Source organism: Lissotriton helveticus, chromosome 6 (genome assembly GCF_964261635.1).
Source record: "Lissotriton helveticus chromosome 6, aLisHel1.1, whole genome shotgun sequence".
In the NCBI taxonomy this organism is placed as follows: Eukaryota; Metazoa; Chordata; class Amphibia; order Caudata; family Salamandridae; genus Lissotriton; species Lissotriton helveticus.
This window is the reverse complement of record NC_136067.1, coordinates 1969206035-1969225888: the sequence shown is the minus strand read 5'-3', so window position 1 is coordinate 1969225888 and position 19854 is coordinate 1969206035.

Below are 19854 nucleotides of genomic sequence, written 5' to 3'. Positions count from 1 at the left end.
AACAACTTTGACACTTACAGAAGCCTCTGCTTCTCCATGCCCCTACACAGTCCTAAAAATATACTTTTTAAACTAACAGTATCTTGATGCAGATGAAGTGAGGCCTATCTTGCAACATGGTGCATCTTTTGCATCACTGCTGCATCGGTTTCATGTGACACGGGTTTTTTACAGCTTGATATATCTGCCTAGATGCATCAATCTGTAATTTTGTCGCCTCATAGCAAATCTTTTCCACCGCCACTGCGTCACAAAAGTGACGCACAGTGGCGCAAAAGAGGCATACACCTATCATAAATCTGTCCCTAACATTTGAAATGATTAATTCAGGATGACGATAAGGTGTGGCCTCTCCAGAGGTTTGTTTAAGGTGAGGCCTACTCAGGGTTGCAGATCAAATTTACGCTTGTTGAAGAATACAAAGGAGATAATACATGTGAAAGCCTACCAATGAAGTAAGTCATGTCCACTTCACTCTTGAACAAAGGCCAGACCTCTTCTGTGTCCGTGGACAGACCTAAACTTCATCTGCACAATGTCATTCGTAAACTTAGGAAACACAGGTGATGTAATTGAAAAACGTGCAATTGCTTTTGCTCATTTCACAATCACATCACTTGTGTTTCCTTTGCTTAGGTATCTCATTGTGCAGATGTAGTCCAGCATATGAAACAGTACCCAGAAGTGCAGCACTGCATGCAACAACTTTGACACTTACAAAAGCTTCAGCTTCTGCATGCCCCCTACACAGTGCTAATTATATACATTTTAAACTGATGGTATCTTGCTGGAGATGAACTGAAACCTATCTTGCAACATGGTGCATCTTTTATACAAAAGTGACCCACAGCGGCGCAAAAGAGGCGCACGGCCATCATAAATCTGACCCTAACATTTTAAATGATTGTTTCAAGATGCCGATAAGGTGTAACCTATCCACAGATTTGTTTCAGGTAAGTCCTACTCAGGGTTGCAGATGAAATTTAGGTTTGTTGAAGAATACAGAGGAGATAATACATGTGCAGGCCTACCAACGAAGTGAGTCATGCCCACTGCACTCTTTAACAAATGTCAGACCTCCTCTGTCTCCTGGAACAGGCCTAAACCTCATCTACACAATGTGATGTGTAATGTTAGGAAACACAGGTAATATAATAGAAAAACGTGCAATTTTTTTTGCTCATTCCACAATCATATCACCTGTGTTTCCTTTGCTTAGGTATCTCATTGTGGAAATGTAGTCTATTATATGAAAGACTACGTAGAATGTGAGCACTGTATGCAACAACTTTGACACTTACAGAAGCCTCGCCTTCTCCATGCCTCCTACACAGTTCTAAATGTACATCATAAATACAAACAGTACAGAATTAATTATACATGTTAAATGGTTTATTTTTGCTGTTCTCAGAATGTATCAAATTTCACTAAAAACAGTGACTTGAAGGTATTCATCATATAACAGCGGGGAAAAAAAACACAATCAAAATGATTATGTTTAAAAAACCCATACAACATAACAAATCAGAATTCAGAACTCCTTAAAATTAACTTACTTTCCATGACGTCGAAGGATGTCCTATGAACAGCTTACACTCTGTTGTGCTGTTATTATTTTCAGCCCGCCACTTTCTGAAAGAAAACCTCCATCGTTTTGAAAAATATGTTACATACAATAAATGACTTTTCGCTCTCTACCACACGTTTCCACAAGGCCAAATCATGTAAGAGCCATTTATAACTCTTGGCATTCTTGTAAGCAAATCCCGTCATTTTGTATTTCCGCAACTTTCAGAATTAAAATGTTGAAGATCATTTTCACAATCCTGGACTAGTAATATCTTACCCTTCTTGCTCACTCATCTTCTACATTTCCTATGACACTGATACTGCTTACTATGAAGCAGACTTACACTACCTCTATGACTACTACAATTATTTAATTCTCTACATCACTTTTAATCACAAAGCAATATAAAACAGTAGACAGCATTGCAGACTTACATTCCCTCTACTCCATGTTTTGATTTGCTGCTTGAATTAGCTTATAAAAAGAAACCGTTTTTCTGAACTCATTCAAAGTGCAGTTATTTTTCCATGACGTCAAGTGTTATGGTAAGAAGTTATGTCTCTGTACTACACTTATCCTCAAGGCCAAATCGTGTAGGAGCCATTAGAACCTCTTGAAATTCCTCAGAGCACATCCCGAGATTCTTTCCCTAAAATTTTGGTTTTAAAAACACCAGGTAAGAATTTTTAAGGTCATACGGCAATTTTTTTGTGAAAATTAAAACAGAATCGTTGCAGAATGACCAGCCATTTCTAGACTTTAAATAAGCTGTGTAATGTCCTGATGTTATTGAAGGACCGTCATGATATATAATTGCTGCAGTTACAAAAGTCCTTCCTGATATTGACAACTGTGAAGCCACAACATTTTTATTAAAGTTGTCAATTTTGTTCCATCAGGCCTACATCGTTGGATAATTAAAATGACATACTGGCCATATGTTCGTATAAATAATGTTGACATCATTTCAGATTTACATTGGCTACATTCCATGTTGTGATCAGCTGCTTTTACTAGCTTATTAAAGGAGACTGATTTACTGTCTGGCAAAGTCCACACTAGTAGTACTTGATACCCTACAGTTCTCGCAGTCATGCTGCCATTGATAAGAAAGCCCAAACAGGTGATCTACATCTACACCTTCAGCATGCAATACATCAAGCATATACATTAAAAACTCCTGACAATCTTGCTGAATATTTTGAGAGAATTGTGTTTGACCTGAACATCTGTTTAACAGATTTCGAATTTCAGACACACTTTCTATTTTTGTTCTATCAGTGCTACATTTCTCTAACACAGAATTTAACAAACTGCAAAATCTTTGATCAGAATTGACCACAATCTCTTCTTTTACATTTTCTAGAGAAAACAAAACATTAACCACTACATTAGCATAGCAGTTGACACCAGAACTGTTTTCAAATTGAAAACCAACAACATCTTCAACAGAATCCTTTTTGTTTCTGCTTATAATTTCAGGTTCATCGACTTTTCGTCTTTTTGCTACAACTTCCCTAGTATTGGTCACATTTCTTCGTTTCCGGCCTACCACACGTTTCTCAAACAAAGGATATTGAGGCAAATGTGGCGCATACTCTCTTCTTAACCTATTGTATTCCTTAACACAATCTAGATCCGCACAAATGTTTGTGACATCACACTCAATCAAGTACAATCCCGATAAAGTTCTAACTCGTGACAATGCCAAATATGCCATACCCTCCTTGAACACAGAACTGCCAATATTCACCAATGCACTGTCTACACTTAAACCTTGCGATTTATGGATTGTCACCGCATATGCCAAGCAAACAGGAAACTACTTACGGCGAACATATAAGTCTTTTACAAGCAAAAATCTAGCAGAACAACGACCAATTAGCTATACTTCCTCAATGCCATCAAATTTAATTTTTAAAAATTCAATTCCATCTCTATTTCTGTATTTCACAAAATCAACAACATTACCCATTGATCCATTTACCAGACCTCTTTCAACATGTAAATTCCTTCTTAAAATTATACGGCAGTTTAAGCACACATTCAGAGTCTTTTCAAAACCTGCAGTTTTAGATATAGTCTTCTCTAATGAATCCAATTTTGTTTTCAAATTCTCAGACAAAATAATTGTTGATCCCATATGCTCTACTCTGTCAATAGCTTCCAGTTTCACAATCTCTTGCTTTTCTAAATGCAACATTTTGTTGTTGAAGATGGCACATTCTGCAAGAGTTGGCATCAAACATATTCCAGATTTCTTCTCAGTAATTTTCTGAAAAATATTCTCAGGCACAACATCTTGTTCTGGATATAAATTTGACAGTAATCGTGCATGTAAAGCTTCTTTCCCATGCTCGGTCACTTTTCCAATTCTAACATCTTGTAGAATATTCTTGTAAACTTCATCCTTCGCCTGACGCATATTTTCATGCAGTTCAGCATAATTGAAGTTTAACCATATATTGACGTTGCCAATGCTCCCTAGGCACTTCCTGGTATCTTCATGCGTGAGCATTTTGAACACAGGTTGTCCTTTCACTGGTGTCAGCTGCAGAAGATCTCCGAAAACAATGATGTGTTTGCCACCAAATAACACATCATACTCTGTTTTGAGAACTTCTTGCATTCTCAAATGCACAAAGGCAAGCATGACATTGGAAACCATGCTTACTTCGTCAACGATAAGAAGTTTCATTTTCCTCAAGACTCTTGAAACTTTACAACAAGCATCTCCAGATAGCTTGTGATATTGTAATTTGTTGTCATGCTCCACTGGCAGCATCAGTAAACGATGTAAAGTAATCCCTTTAATGTTATGTGCTGCCAGCCCAGTTGGAGCGGTAACAACACAAGACAGCGGTGATTCAGTCCTTTTCTGCAGATAAGATGCAATTGCTTTAATCAGAAAACTTTTTCCAGTTCCCGCTTCTCCACTCACGTACAGTCGGACAGGCTTCAACGACGTACATGAGCACTCTTTCTTCTCATGACTTAATCCATGATCAATTTGCTTGGTAACTTCGTCATATATTTTCCTCTGCTCAACGTTGAGTTGTCTTTCCAAGTCTTCTAAGTTAACCGCATCCTCCTGAGCATGTGCCATGGCTCTTTCCACTTCATTCATGGCAGTGGCAGCTTCATTTTCGATAACAGGTCCTCCTAGTGGATCCTGACTCAATGAAACAGAACTCTGACTGTCCTGAGAACTGTCTCTGGCAATCTCGGCTGCAATCGTTGCTTCCTGCTCGATTTCCACATTCAACATTTCTAGATATTTGGGAAAAGCAGGACATTCTATGGTCTCCTTGGCGGCAGTGAAAGAGTCTTCGTAACAGAGGAAATCTCCAAGCAGTTCCTCTTCTGCACGCCAAGGCTTGAAAAGTTGCAAAAGTGCTAAATAGAAAAACTCCTCTTTTTTCAGGAGATTCGCCACTCAATTTTCGATGGTTTACCAAGTGGCATTTTCTTTGGTTGACCAGACATCCCTCACTTCCAATTACAGCATACACTCCTTTCTCAGTATCTTCTTTGATGTTCCTCTTGAATATGTAATTTTGTAGAACCTCATAGAGACAAACATTCTCAAGGTGATTGCTTCGATTTGGATAATATGTATCCAACATGTTGGTCTTCAAAATGTCGGTACTGTTTGGCTCCTTTTCCGCCAAATACTCAATTTCCCGCACAGGTTTCAGAACTCGATTACGCGTTGCAGCAAGACCAAGACTCGCCCAAACGATACTCCTAGATTTGGCATAGAGACTTGCTGAAGACAACCGGTCAGAACATTCATAAGCTCCGATTTCTCGATGCGACAACATCTTCAGACTGAAACTGTACAACTTCTTACTGAGGCTCTTTTCATGGGAAATGTCCTCCCACATATCCTTCAATTCTGTCTTTTCTTTTTTGGTGATGTAAGATGTCACATACCGAGCCACAGCCATACAGTTATCAGCCACAAACTGTATATCCATGTTAGCATTCCACATGGACAAAATCACTAGGTTGTAGTCGTTGATGTACTTGGACTCTTCGTTCCTCTTCAAATTGTATGTGTTTTTAGGTGATTTCTTCATCACATTATGTCGCAGCGAAGACATCAAACTGTTTACTCTTCCTTTAGAAATCACCGGTCGTGGAAAGCCGAAACGGCATTTGGTGTAGAACTTGTCCTTGTTTCGGAATTTACGACGACAGTACTTTCCACAACGATGGCTTTGGAAACGTAGAACTTTTTCTCTTAGGCTTTTCTTCTCCTTTGCGTTTGGAACAGCACACGTAGAATACTGTTGTATGAAACTCATCACTGAGTCTTCTGGATCCGTTCCAAATTTAGGTGCATCCTTGATCCACAGCAGCATATGTATATGAGGAGCACCTCTTGCTTGGTACTCCTTTCTCCAGAAGAAATCCAACACCTCTCCAAGAGGTGGATTCTTCTTGTTCATGATGAAAGACATCATAGCTTCAAATCTATGATTGAAGTACCTGCATACATTGACTGGATCCAAAGAGCACAGTTCTCCGGGTGTCTTCAATTCAATGTTTTCAATGTTTCCATTTGCCTCTCGTAGAAATTCAAGTAAGTCTTCCCAGCCATACTCGGCACAGCTCAGAGTGAGGAACCATGTGGGAGTTCCTAAGTTCCTCAGCATACATTTTAAATCACCATGACGACGGTACCAGTACTCATTAGTACCACGCTGACACGCCATGAGATTAATCAGGTGACAATCCAAAATACTGTCTTGGACATTGACTTTATCCATAAAGTCACTTGCCGCGATGTTTTGCATGTGTATACCACTTTTCAAGATGTGGTTCACTGCATATTACAGTCCGGACAGATCGCTTTCAAACAGGAGATGAAACAAATAGGGAATACATTGTCGAAACCTAGCATCTCCTGCATACAATCGCAAAGTCCGGTATTCAGAAGCACGAATTTGATGAGGTCTCTCATCATATCTTCCTCCCTGACCTGTTGGAAAAAGCTGTGGGAAACACCGAGCTTCCAAACTTTCCTGCCAAACACTTATGGGACTCCCTTTGGCTTGTTTCATGTGAAACAACTCAATAGCATTCCCCATGACTTCCTTGGAATGCAAAGGATGAACACTATAATGTTCATATATTTCTTCACTAGTAGAGGGTTCTACTTTCTCAATTTGACCAGCACACAAATCGCTATCCTCTTCCTCACTTACTTCCTCTTCTGCAACATATACATTCTTATAGTACTTATTATTTTTTTTCAAATACAATGTTGCCTTTTTGACTTTCCTAACATCCACTATATCTTGCCATATTTTCTTATTCTTTGTCGGAACCCCATTAACTAAGATAACCAGAGGTTCCTCTTCCACTTTTTCTACTCCAATTGTGTTAATGTTTTTCTTCAAATCTAGAGGCAAATAAACAACTCTTCCCTTTAATCCTCTCTGTAAATCTGATGGAGGCAATTTCCCTGTCTTTGGCTCCATTCTTACAATAGCCTGAAAAGGATGGATACTTTGAATCAAAATAGATTCATAAGTATTTAAATCCTTCAATTCAGAAGGAATCTCAACCAATTCCAGATTATTATGAACTGCTCTAGCAGGCATCTGGTTTTGATTTAATTTGTTACAACAATAAGTACACACACGTTGATCCGATCCCAAATCAAAACAATTTTCTACCATCAAGTATGTTGTGAAATCCTTCCATTCACTATTATGTTCCCTTTTACTTTTTGCATATAAATCCACTAACTTAGTCTGATTCTTATAATAAGTGCGTCGACAACACACACAAGTGAAATTAGGCCTCTCACTTGATTTCACCTGAAACGTCGCAATTTCCCTCTGAAAATTATCTGTACTGGAAACCTGTACACTATCTTCCACATTACCCTCTTCTTCTTGGTCAATTTCAACATTCTCCTCTTTACTTCCAAAGTAACAAAACTCAATTTCTTCACAAATATTCTTCACATCTATTTCAGAACCATGCAAAAGAGCAGCGCATAATTGTTTAAGCATAATTGCTGGACTCTTAGCATAATACAACATTCTAACTAATTTCCTCACTTTATTATGATGCACTGCTAGCATCCTGAAATGATGAAAAACACTCTGGCATACTCTCCTGGAAAGACAAGCCAGTGAATGACCATGCAAAGCTGTCACTTCTCTCACTCTGCAAGGATCTAATTCCTGCAACAACTTCATTTTCTGCTTCAAACTTTTCTTATTAAATGTCCGTACAAAATCACAAAGCAAATTGATGGAATCCTGTCGCACACTGCAAATACTACTACACTTCCAGGTGTACACAGGACCCTTAGGACGTCTTCCTAAAACCTCTTTACCTAACACCTCTTCTGTCTCTGTTGTCACAAGTTTTTCTTTTTCAACTGGACAACCATCTTTCACTTCATAAGCTCGACCAGTGGTGTCAACTGCATGCACCAAATCATTATCCTGGAAATAACTCTCCTCATTAAAAAATGCCTCACAACTTGAACTATGCATCCATTCTCGGGAAAAAACTTCACAAAAATTACTACGATTAACTATTCTCTTCCATCTACTATTTCTCTTGAAATCATAAATTGCCTTGTTTAGCTTCCTAATTCTATTGATTATCAAAATAAATAACCTTTGCTTTATTTCAAATGCCTGATCAATAACTTTCTCAATTTTTTTTTCTCTTATAAAAAACCACTTTCTGTTGACCTTTCTTAATATTTTTTAACAAATTGCCAATTATCCTGTTGCGGAACATTCGTCCACGAATGTCCCTAAACTGTTGTTTCCTTCTACTATCATGCACAGAGTTATCTCTTGCTCTAGCAGTAACATTTTTGATTGGCCTTTCCTTTCCGTTTAAATTGCTTCTCTTTTTCTGGACTAAAACATTTTCTGTAGTACTACTTTTTTTTCTACAAATGTTTCTCATGAATGTTTTCGTGCTCTTACCCGGTGCTTTCTTGGTGACTTGACAAGTTTTTTTTGTAGAGGACTGCTGCATTATTTCATGGACCTGCTGTCTTTGACGTTTTGCAGCCTTTCTAAGTCTATCCTTGGTTGGCATTCTCAAATCTTGAAATGATCTGCAGTTGAATCTGTGGTAAAATATAATAAAAAAATTTATTAACCACTATTACCAAACAGTAAATCAATAACAGTCATCAAAAACTTAACACACTACTTGACATTTTTACATAGAATATTTTTTAGTGCTTTGGCAAATTTAGAATACAGAAATAGCAGAAAAGAAATGGAATTCTTCTTCATTTACCTGTCCTGTTTTATATGTGAATCTGATCTAATTTTATGAGCATATTTTAATATTTTATTGAAGACACTACACATAACCTGTTTTTGAAGGTGTGTTTAATTTAAAATTAAACAGTTTACATTTTTACTTTTCATTTATTGTAAATTTTAAAAATAAATGTTTATAGTTCCATAGGCTCAAGCAGGTCAGCTTCCCACCCTATGTCATACAATTCTGACAAATCTGCATCCTCATTATGTTCTTCTTCATCCTCAGGATTTAAATCATCCAAGGGATCTACTTCCACTCCACTGACGTTTCAATTACGAGTTCAATGATGAGGTCAAGATCAACTGATTGCTGATTGTCGCTCATGTTGATGTTGTCGTTATCTTTAAAGAAAGATAACAACAATGAGATGTTGCAGAGTAACAGACAAATCTCAGAGATTATAATAGTAAAATTGTTTAACAAGAGTAACATTTTGCAGCTATTATTTAGCCATGTCCAGCGATGCTGAGGAGGTGAGGCCTATGTCCAGGTTTTCAGTGAACAGGACTCATCTCTTCTTAACATTGGATAAGCCTCACCGACTCTGTGTCCCCTGCTCATACTTAAATGTACAGGGGCAGATTTATGCTAAGTGGCCCATCCCCACGGATGCACCAGTTAATGTGCACCGCTGCTCTGCCACCCATAGTGTGCCGCATTTACAATGTGGAGCACCATTGAGCAAAAACAGCACAGATGCGTCACGCATCTGTGCCGCAAAAGCAGCACATTGCAGGAATCACGTCATAAGCGCGACATGTCTACTGCAATGCACAGGAGGAACCCTCACATTGCATGGTGCATCACTTCTTATGCCTGTTTCAAACAGGCGTAAGGATTTGATTCAGCAATGCTATAAAGCTGACTCAGTGAAATCTTCTAAATTTCACTGTGTTAGTTTTACAGGGCTTTCATGCAAATTAATGCATACCTTGTAACAAAACACCTATATGAAAACTGACGCAGGTTTCATGTGGCACAGGACTTTACAGCATGACACATCTGCCTAGATGCATCAAGTTGTAAATATGTCGCCACATAGCAAATCTTTTTCACCGCCGCTCCGTCACAAAAGTGACGCACAGTGACGCAAAAGAGACATACACCTATCATAAATCTGTCCCTAACATGTTAAATGATTGATTCAGGATGACATTAAGGTGTGGCCTATCCAGAGGTTTCTTTAAGGTGAGGCCTACTCAGGGTTGCAGATTAAATTTACGCTTGTTGAAGAGTACAGAGGAGATAATACATGTGAAGACCTACCAATGAAGTAAGTCATGTCCACTTCACTCTTGAACAAAGGCCAGACCTCTTCTGTGACCGTGGACAGACCTAAACCTCATCTGCACAATGTGATTCGTAAACTTAGGAAACACAGGTGATGTAATTGAAAAATGTGGAGTTTCTTTTCCTCATTTCACAATCACATCACCTGTGTTTTCTTTGCTTAGGTATCTCATAGTGCAGATGGACTCTAGCATATGAAAGAGTACACATAAGCTGAGCAGTGTATACAACAATTTTGACATTTACAGAAGATTCAGCTTCTTATCTTGTTGGAGATGAAATGAGGCCTGTCTTGCAACATGGTGCATGTTTTACATCACTGCTGCATCGGTTTCATGTGGCACGGGACTTTACAGCATGACACATCTACCTAGATGCATCAAGTTGTAAATATGTCGCCACATAGCAAATCTTTTGCACCGCCGCTGCGTCACAAAAGTGACGCACAGTGGCGCAAAAGAGTCATACACCTATCATAAATCTGTCCCTAACATGTTAAATGATTGATTCAGGATGACATTAAGGTGTGGGCTATCCAGAGGTTTCTTTAAGGTGAGGCCTACTCAAGGTTGCAGATTAAATTTACGCTTGTTGAAGAGTATAGACGAGATAATACATGTGAAGACCTACCAATGAAGTAAGTCATGTCCACTTCACTCTTGAACAAAGGCCAGACCTCTTCTGTGTCCGTGGACAGACCTAAACCTCATCTGCACAATATCATTCGTAAACTTAGGAAACACAGGTGATGTAATTGAAAAATGTGGAGTTTCTTTTCCTCATTTCACTATCACATCACCTGTGTTTCCTTTGCTTAGGTATCTCATAGTGCAGATGGACTCTAGCATATCAAACAGTACACATAAGTTGAGCAGTGTATACAACAATTTTTACATTTACAGAAGATTCAGCTTCTTATCTTGTTGTAGATGAAATGAGGCCTGTCTTGCAACATGGTGCATGTTTTACATCACTGCTGCATCGGTTTCATGAGGCATGGGACTTTACAGCATGACACATCTGCCTAGATGCATCAAGTTGTAAATATGTCGCCACATAGCAAATCTTTTGCACCGCCGCTGCGTCACAAAAGTGACGCACAGTGGCGCAAAATAGTCATACACCTATCATAAATCTGTCCCTAACATGTTAAATGATTGATTCAGGATGACATTAAGGTGTGGCCTATCCAGAGGTTTGTTTAAGGTGAGGCCTACTCAGGGTTGGAGATTAAATTTACGCTTGTTGAAGAGTATAGAGGAGATAATACATGTGAAGACCTACCAATGAAGTAAGTCATGTCCACTTCACTCTTGAACAAAGGCCAGACCTCTTCTGTGTCCGTGGACAGACCTAAACCTCATCTGCACAATGTCATTCGTAAACTTAGGAAACACAGGTGATGTAATTGAAAAATGTGGAGTTTCTTTTCCTTATTTCACTATCACATCACCTGTGTTTCCTTTGCTTAGGTATCTCTTAGTGCAGATGGACTCTAGCATATCAAACAGTACACATAAGTTGAGCAGTGTATACAACAATTTTTACATTTACAGAAGATTCAGCTTCTTATCTTGTTGTAGATGAAATGAGGCCTGTCTTGCAACATGGTGCATGTTTTACATCACTGCTGCATCGGTTTCATGAGGCACGGGACTTTACAGCATGACACATCTGCCTAGATGCATCAAGTTGTAAATATGTCGCCACATAGCAAATCTTTTCCACCGCCGCTGCGTCACAAAAGTGACGCACAGTGGCGCAAAAGAGTCATACACCTATCATAAATCTGTCCCTAACATGTTAAATGATTGATTCAGGATGACATTAAGGTGTGGGCTATCCAGAGGTTTCTTTAAGGTGAGGCCTACTCAAGGTTGCAGATTAAATGTACGCTTGTTGAAGAGTATAGACGAGATAATACATGTGAAGACCTACCAATGAAGTAAGTCATGTCCACTTCACTCTTGAACAAAGGCCAGACCTCTTCTGTGTCCGTGGACAGACCTAAACCTCATCTGCACAATATCATTCGTAAACTTAGGAAACACAGGTGATGTAATTGAAAAATGTGGAGTTTCTTTTCCTCATTTCACTATCACATCACCTGTGTTTCCTTTGCTTAGGTATCTCATAGTGCAGATGGACTCTAGCATATCAAACAGTACACATAAGTTGAGCAGTGTATACAACAATTTTTACATTTACAGAAGATTCAGCTTCTTATCTTGTTGTAGATGAAATGAGGTCTGTCTTGCAACATGGTGCATGTTTTACATCACTGCTGCATCGGTTTCATGAGGCACGGGACTTTACAGCATGACACATCTGCCTAGATGCATCAAGTTGTAAATATGTTGCCACATAGCAAATCTTTTGCACCGCCGCTGCGTCACAAAAGTGACGCACAGTGGCGCAAAATAGTCATACACCTATCATAAATCTGTCCCTAACATGTTAAATGATTGATTCAGGATGACATTAAGGTGTGGCCTATCCAGAGGTTTGTTTAAGGTGAGGCCTACTCAGGGTTGGAGATTAAATTTACGCTTGTTGAAGAGTATAGAGGAGATAATACATGTGAAGACCTACCAATGAAGTAAGTCATGTCCACTTCACTCTTGAACAAAGGCCAGACCTCTTCTGTGTCCGTGGACAGACCTAAACCTCATCTGCACAATGTCATTCGTAAACTTAGGAAATACAGGTGATGTAATTGAAAAATGTGGAGTTTCTTTTCCTCATTTCACTATCACATCACCTGTGTTTCCTTTGCTTAGGTATCTCATAGTGCAGATGGACTCTAGCATATCAAACAGTACACATACGTTGAGCAGTGTATACAACAATTTTTACATTTACAGAAGATTCAGCTTCTTATCTTGTTGTAGATGAAATGAGGCCTGTCTTGCAACATGGTGCATGTTTTACATCACTGCTGCATCGGTTTCATGAGGAACGGGACTTTACAGCATGACACATCTGCCTAGATGCATCAAGTTGTAAATATGTCGCCACATAGCAAATCTTTTGCACCGCCGCTGCGTCACAAAAGTGACGCACAGTGGCGCAAAATAGTCATACACCTATCATAAATCTGTCCCTAACATGTTAAATGATTGATTCAGGATGACATTAAGGTGTGGCCTATCCAGAGGTTTGTTTAAGGTGAGGCCTACTCAGGGTTGGAGATTAAATTTACGCTTGTTGAAGAGTATAGAGGAGATAATACATGTGAAGACCTACCAATGAAGTAAGTCATGTCCACTTCACTCTTGAACAAAGGCCAGACCTCTTCTGTGTCCGTGGACAGACCTAAACCTCATCTGCACAATGTCATTCGTAAACTTAGGAAACACAGGTGATGTAATTGAAAAATGTGGAGTTTCTTTTCCTCATTTCACAATCACATCACCTGTGTTTCCTTTGCTTAGGTATCTCATAGTGCAGATGGACTCTAGCATATCAAAGAGTACACAGAAGTTGAGCAGTGTATACAACAATTTTGACATTTACAGAAGACTCAGCTTCTTATCTTGTTGGAGATGAAGTGAGGCCTGTCTTGCAACATGGTGCATCTTTCGCATCACTGCTGCATCGGTTTCATGTGGCACGGGTTTTTTACAGCATGACACATCTGCCTAGATGCATCAATTTGTAATTTTGTCGCCTCATAGCAAATCTTTTGCACCGCCACTGCATCACAAAAGTGACGCACAGTGGCGCAAAAGAGGCATACACCTATCATAAATCTGTCCCTAACATTTTAAATGATTAATTCAGGATGACGATAAGGTGTGGCCTCTCCAAAGGTTTGTTTAAGGTGAGGCCTACTCAGGGTTGCAGATCAAATTTACGCTTGTTGAAGAATACAGAGGAGATAATACATGTGAAAGTCTACCAATGAAGTAAGTCATGTCCACTTCACTCTTGAACAAAGGCCAGACCTCTTTTGTGTCCGTGGACAGAGCTAAACTTCATCTGCACAATGTCATTCGTAAACTTAGGAAACACTGGTGATGTAATTGAAAAATGTGGAGTTTCTTTTTCTCATTTCACAATCACATCACCTGTGTTTCCTTTGTTTAGGTACCTCATAGTGCAGATGGAGTCTAGCATATCAAAGAGTACACAGAAGTTGAGCAGTGTATACAACAATTTTCACATTTACAGAAGACTCAGCTTCTTATCTTGTTGGAGATGAAGTGAGGCCTGTCTTGCAACATGGTGCATCTTTTGCATCACTGCTGCATCGGTTTCATGTGGCACGGGTTTTTTACAGCATGACACATCTGCCTAGATGCATCAATTTGTAATTTTGTCGCCACATAGCAAATCTTTTGCACCGCCACTGCGTCACAAAAGTGACGCACAGTGGCGCAAAAGAGGCATACACCTATCATAAATCTGTCCCTAGCATTTTAAATGATTAATTCAGGATGACGATAAGGTGTGGCCTATCCAGAGGTTTGTTTAAGGTGAGGCCTACTCAGGGTTGCAGATCAAATTTACGCTTGTTGAAGAATACAGAGAAGATAATACATGTGAAGGCCTACCAATGAAGTAAGTCATGTCCACTTCACTCTTGAACAAAGGCCAGACCTCTTTTGTGTCCGTGGACAGACCTAAACTTCATCTGCACAATGTCATTCGTAAACTTGAAAACACAGGTGATTAATTTTTTTTTTTAAAGCCTTTGCACCATTTTTGGGTCACTTTTAACATGGCTATGTAACTCAAAGAATCAAAATCTAAATTTGCCAAGCACAGGTGAGAGCATATTTACAAGGAATTTGCAACACGGGGAAAGGTCTTAAATTAAAGTGGGAAAAATAACATCAGAGACACTCAAATGCCTTATAAATATGCCCCAAACAACCTATGAAGCTCTAGCAGTACATATCCAGAAATGTAATTGATTTCAAAAAACGTTTTTAAACACAACATATAAATCAATTGTATACCTACATTCATGGGGAAATGACTTAAAATGTCCTTAAGACACATGAAAGCGTTTTTTGATTGCCCTTGCACCATTTTTGGGTCACTTTTAACATGGCTATGTAACTCAAAGAATCAAAATCTAAATTTGCCAAGCACAGGTGGGAGCATATTTACAAGGAGCTTGCCCCACGGAGAAAGGTCTTAAATTAAAATGGGAAAAATAACATCAGAGACACTCAAATGCCTTATAAAGAAGCAGACACCATTATTTCCTTGTCATAAATTTTAAAAGCATTCCTTTTCCTCAAAAACGATTTTCAAGTCATAATTTGAAAACACTGCACAGCTCCTATGTACAAAAACACCCTGTCAGTACTAATACTTCACATTATCTCCAATTACAATTTCTCAAAGAAACAAAATCTATTTGTAAAACACTTCAGACAATCTCTCATGTCACCCAATCAAAACTCTTCCCTCACTTTTTTCAAATCAAACCCTTCCCCCCTCTGCCCTCTCTGCCTTTTTTGCATAGCAACCACCTCCTGGAAGACCTCTGGTGTTTGCAAGTTCACACAACCATGTTTCAATTGAACTCTGAACTCTCAGTGCACCTGCGTATCCAGTGCAATCTTTCATTACATGATTTTTGCTTGACCATTCAAATTACATCTTTCAAAGAACTCATCCATGCACCCTAACTTTCTGTTTTCAGCAATCAAAATCCACCAATCACTGTTACTGCTTCATTAACACAGAAATTCCACATTTTTTTTCATTTTAAACTCTTATTTTTTCAACTGCCATTTCATTGCCACACTTCATCTGACTGCAGCAGAACCTCCTCTCACCATGTTTTCTGTCTGGATTGTTGGACATAGTTACATCTACTGGGCTCAAAGGTATGCTGAGAACAGAAATTTACCTAACCTCAATTTACAAGATGTGGAAATTAAGTGGTTTGGCCACAGAGGATTAAAATGTCACCAATTGATACCATTGGTGAAAATCTTTATGCATTTGCCAAAACCTGACCTGTTAATTGTGCACTGTGGAGGTAATGATTTGGGCACTTTGACTGGAGTAGGTCTGGAAATGCTTTTAAAGGACACCTTTGAGCAATTAATGGCACTTTTTCCTCAAACTGCATTAGTATATTCAAATATATGCCAAAGACAGAAATGGAGGTGGTCGAACCAATTTTGTCCACACATTGAGAAGTCGAGGAAGCATGTAAACAAATCTGTTTCAGCTTACATGAGAGACCATGGAATGGGCTCCATGTACAACAATAACTTGCGTTACTACATGCAAGATATCTACAGAGGAGATGGAGTTCACTTCTCAGATGAAGGGAACAGAGTTTTCATTCTGAATTCAAGACTGTGCATTGGTACCTACTTATAAGTACCTAAATGTACCATAAACCCAAAAGCTCTTCTCAGAGCTACCCTACATCTGATCACTCACAATTATTATTTTACTCTAACTTTTTTCACTAATTTTCAACAAAGTACGCTCCTCGGAGCGCTACCCGGTACGCGAACCGGAAGCTAACCGCGCGAAATTTCTTAAAAAAATGTTTTTTTCCCGCACATATGGGCCTCCTCAGCCACCCTCAGAAAACTTAGTGTGTCAAGATACGTCTACCGTACCCCCTTCTACCCATTCTGAACATTATTTGCCCTCCATCTTGTATCTTAATTCGACTGAAACACAAAATGGTGGACTCCCGTAACGCTGCTGGTTCGCGTACCGGGGCGCTCGCCAGTTCGCGTACCGGGGCGCTCCTCGGGAAGCGCTCCATTAAAAAAGGTGGGAAAGTAATTTACAGAAGAAACCCTTGAGACACTTTCACCAAATATAGATTTGCTCATACTACATACCAATCCCTACCATTTTCACAAATTTGGTTGGAATTCCATTTAGCCATTTAGCCTGTAGACCTCTCTAAATACCCTGAGGTAAATTACTTCACAAAACACATCTGAAGTGTTGGAATTGACAACCAATTAAAATGTTACTTTCATTTTCTATTTTTTTTACCTGACATTTGATTGGTTATGTACCCGAATATATATAAAGGAAGAGAAGGAAACACAGCCATTTTGAGTACTACTTCCTGGTGTACATTTCAATAGGATTTTCATTAATAACTTCAACTTCTTTTTAAAGGTAAGTTGTTATTTTAAAAACTGAAGTATATTGTGCACTTTAAGTTAATATGGTAAACTTTTTCTGTAAGTTATATACTATGCCTCTGTAGTACTTATAAATTTAGATACACTTCTCTGTTATAGTTATGGATGGAGTTAGGCTTCTCTTGTATAATTATGAATTTACTCACATTAAATCACATACACTTTTTTATATTCCTACTTCCACTCTGATACTATACACTGCCCAAAGATAAATTCACTGTTAAAAACTGCCTATCTAAAATTAATCCCAACAGTGCCCTACCTCTACTAATATATATTTTTTTAATGCAAATTTCAGGCAAAATGGAAAGCGAACAAAAAATTTCATTTGAAATTGTCCTTCCAGAGTCCAACCCAGAAATCATTGATCCAAATCAGATTGAAATTATGGATGAAACTTGGGACCAAGAACTACTGCAATGTGTGGAATCAGTAGATGCCCTCCTTGAAAATGAGGACATTTTACACACTCAAACATTACAAGCTATGTTCAATGAAAATAACGACAATTCAGACTGTGAAATGTTAGACATTTTATTAAATTTTGAAACACAATCACAATAATAAATAATTGCTTAAAAAATAAAGAAATAAAAAAAAAATCAACAAAACAAACAATCAATTAACATACAATATTTGAAAAGTCTATCATTCTTTTTTCCTTATAGTACGCTCCCCAGACCGCTTCCCGGTTCGCGAACCGGGCGCTACCCACGCAAAAAAAACAAATTTTAAAAAAAAAATATTTTTGCCCCGTGGGGCCTTTTTAAAGCCTCCACATCAAACCTAGGGGGTCAGGGAGGATCTACTATGCCCCCTTATGGTCATTTCCCCCCTTGTTTTGGCCTCCTCTTGTCTCTCGATCCTACCGAGAGACAAGATGGCGGCCGCTCCGGACTGTTTAGAATGTTGACAGACACCGGAGAGCCAATCAGCTTCGCTACGCGAAGTTCCATTACGCGTCAAGTACGCGAACCGGAGCGCTGCCCGGAGCGCGCTTACAGATATATATCTTTTTTTGAACGTTAATTTCTCAAAATCCACTGGATCACATATATTGAGACCTAGCAAAGGCACATCGGGCTACCAGTCCCTACAATTTTGCCAAGTTTCGTGCAATTCCATTCAGCCGTTCGGGCTAAAAGTGAGGCCAACCGCCCTATGGAAATTAACATTGGAAAAACACGTTTTGAGACCCCCCTTTTTTCTCGGCCCCCCCTTGACGAACCCCCCCCCAAATTTTCAGGGGCTGCTCAGGAACAAAATGTTCCATTTTCCTGAAAATTTCAGCCAATTCCGTCCACAAACGCCAAAGTTATTAGACGTAGAATTTTCAAAAATCCCATAGAGAAAAAATCCTAACTATATATACCTACTGGCGACCGCCAGTAGGTAATATATATATATATATATATATTCACTGAAAAAACCATAGGTTATAGACCATATATAGTTAGGAATTAGCATTTACAAAACCTTGAAAATTCACTGAAAAAACCATAGGTTATAGACCATATATAGTTAGGAATTAGCATTTAAAAAACCTTATTTTACTCACACAAAACCATTGAAATTCCATATATAGTTAGTTGTACTAACTATATATCGCGCACCCGCAATCCACTGCTGATCATGTCACATATTACATCATTCATGACATGGTCAGTGACATCACTGATGACATCACTGATGACATCTCAAATGACATCACTGATGACATCACTGATGACATCTCAAATGACATCACTGATGACATCACTGATGACAACATCCAGTGACTGTATTTTTCTGTAAAGTTAAATATGTCTTGAGTGGATGTATAAGTGTCTGGATGAAGGATTTAGTAGGTGCATGACTGACTGTATGAGTGAGTGATTAAATGTGTCTCACTGAGTGCATGGGTTAGTGACTAAACTGTCTTAATTTGTGCATCATTATGTCTGTTGTTCTGTAAACTGCTGCATGTGTTGATCAGTAGCTATATGAGTAACTATATGGGTTATTGATTGGTTGCCCAAGTATTTGTATGGGCGACTGAGTGTGTGTGTGGGTGGCTGGGAGGTGTATGACTCTGTGCATAGATGTGTGAGCAGTTGATTCACTAGATGTATGGGTTCAAAAGTGCATGTGGAAACAGCTGTATGGGCGGTTGACTGTATGCATGAGTGTATTGGTGAGTGAATGGATATCTCAGTGTTACATGTCAAAGTAAGTACATATGTAAAACACAGTACATGTGAGAGTTGACATATATAAATAACTGTGCATAAGAGCCAGTGAATGTGTGAGTGGCTGTATGGATCATTGTGAACTTGTATCAGGGATTGTATAAGAGAGTAAATATGTTTTAGTATATGTTTGAATAAGTAAGGTGTGTATAACTGTATAGTTGAGAAAATGGAGGTATGATTGATTTTTGCATGACTGACTAGGTGTGTGAGTAACTCCATGGATGAGTGACAGTCTGTGAGTGTCTGTTTACACTGAGTGTATCTAAGGTTATATTAGAGTCTGAAGAGGTTCATCGTA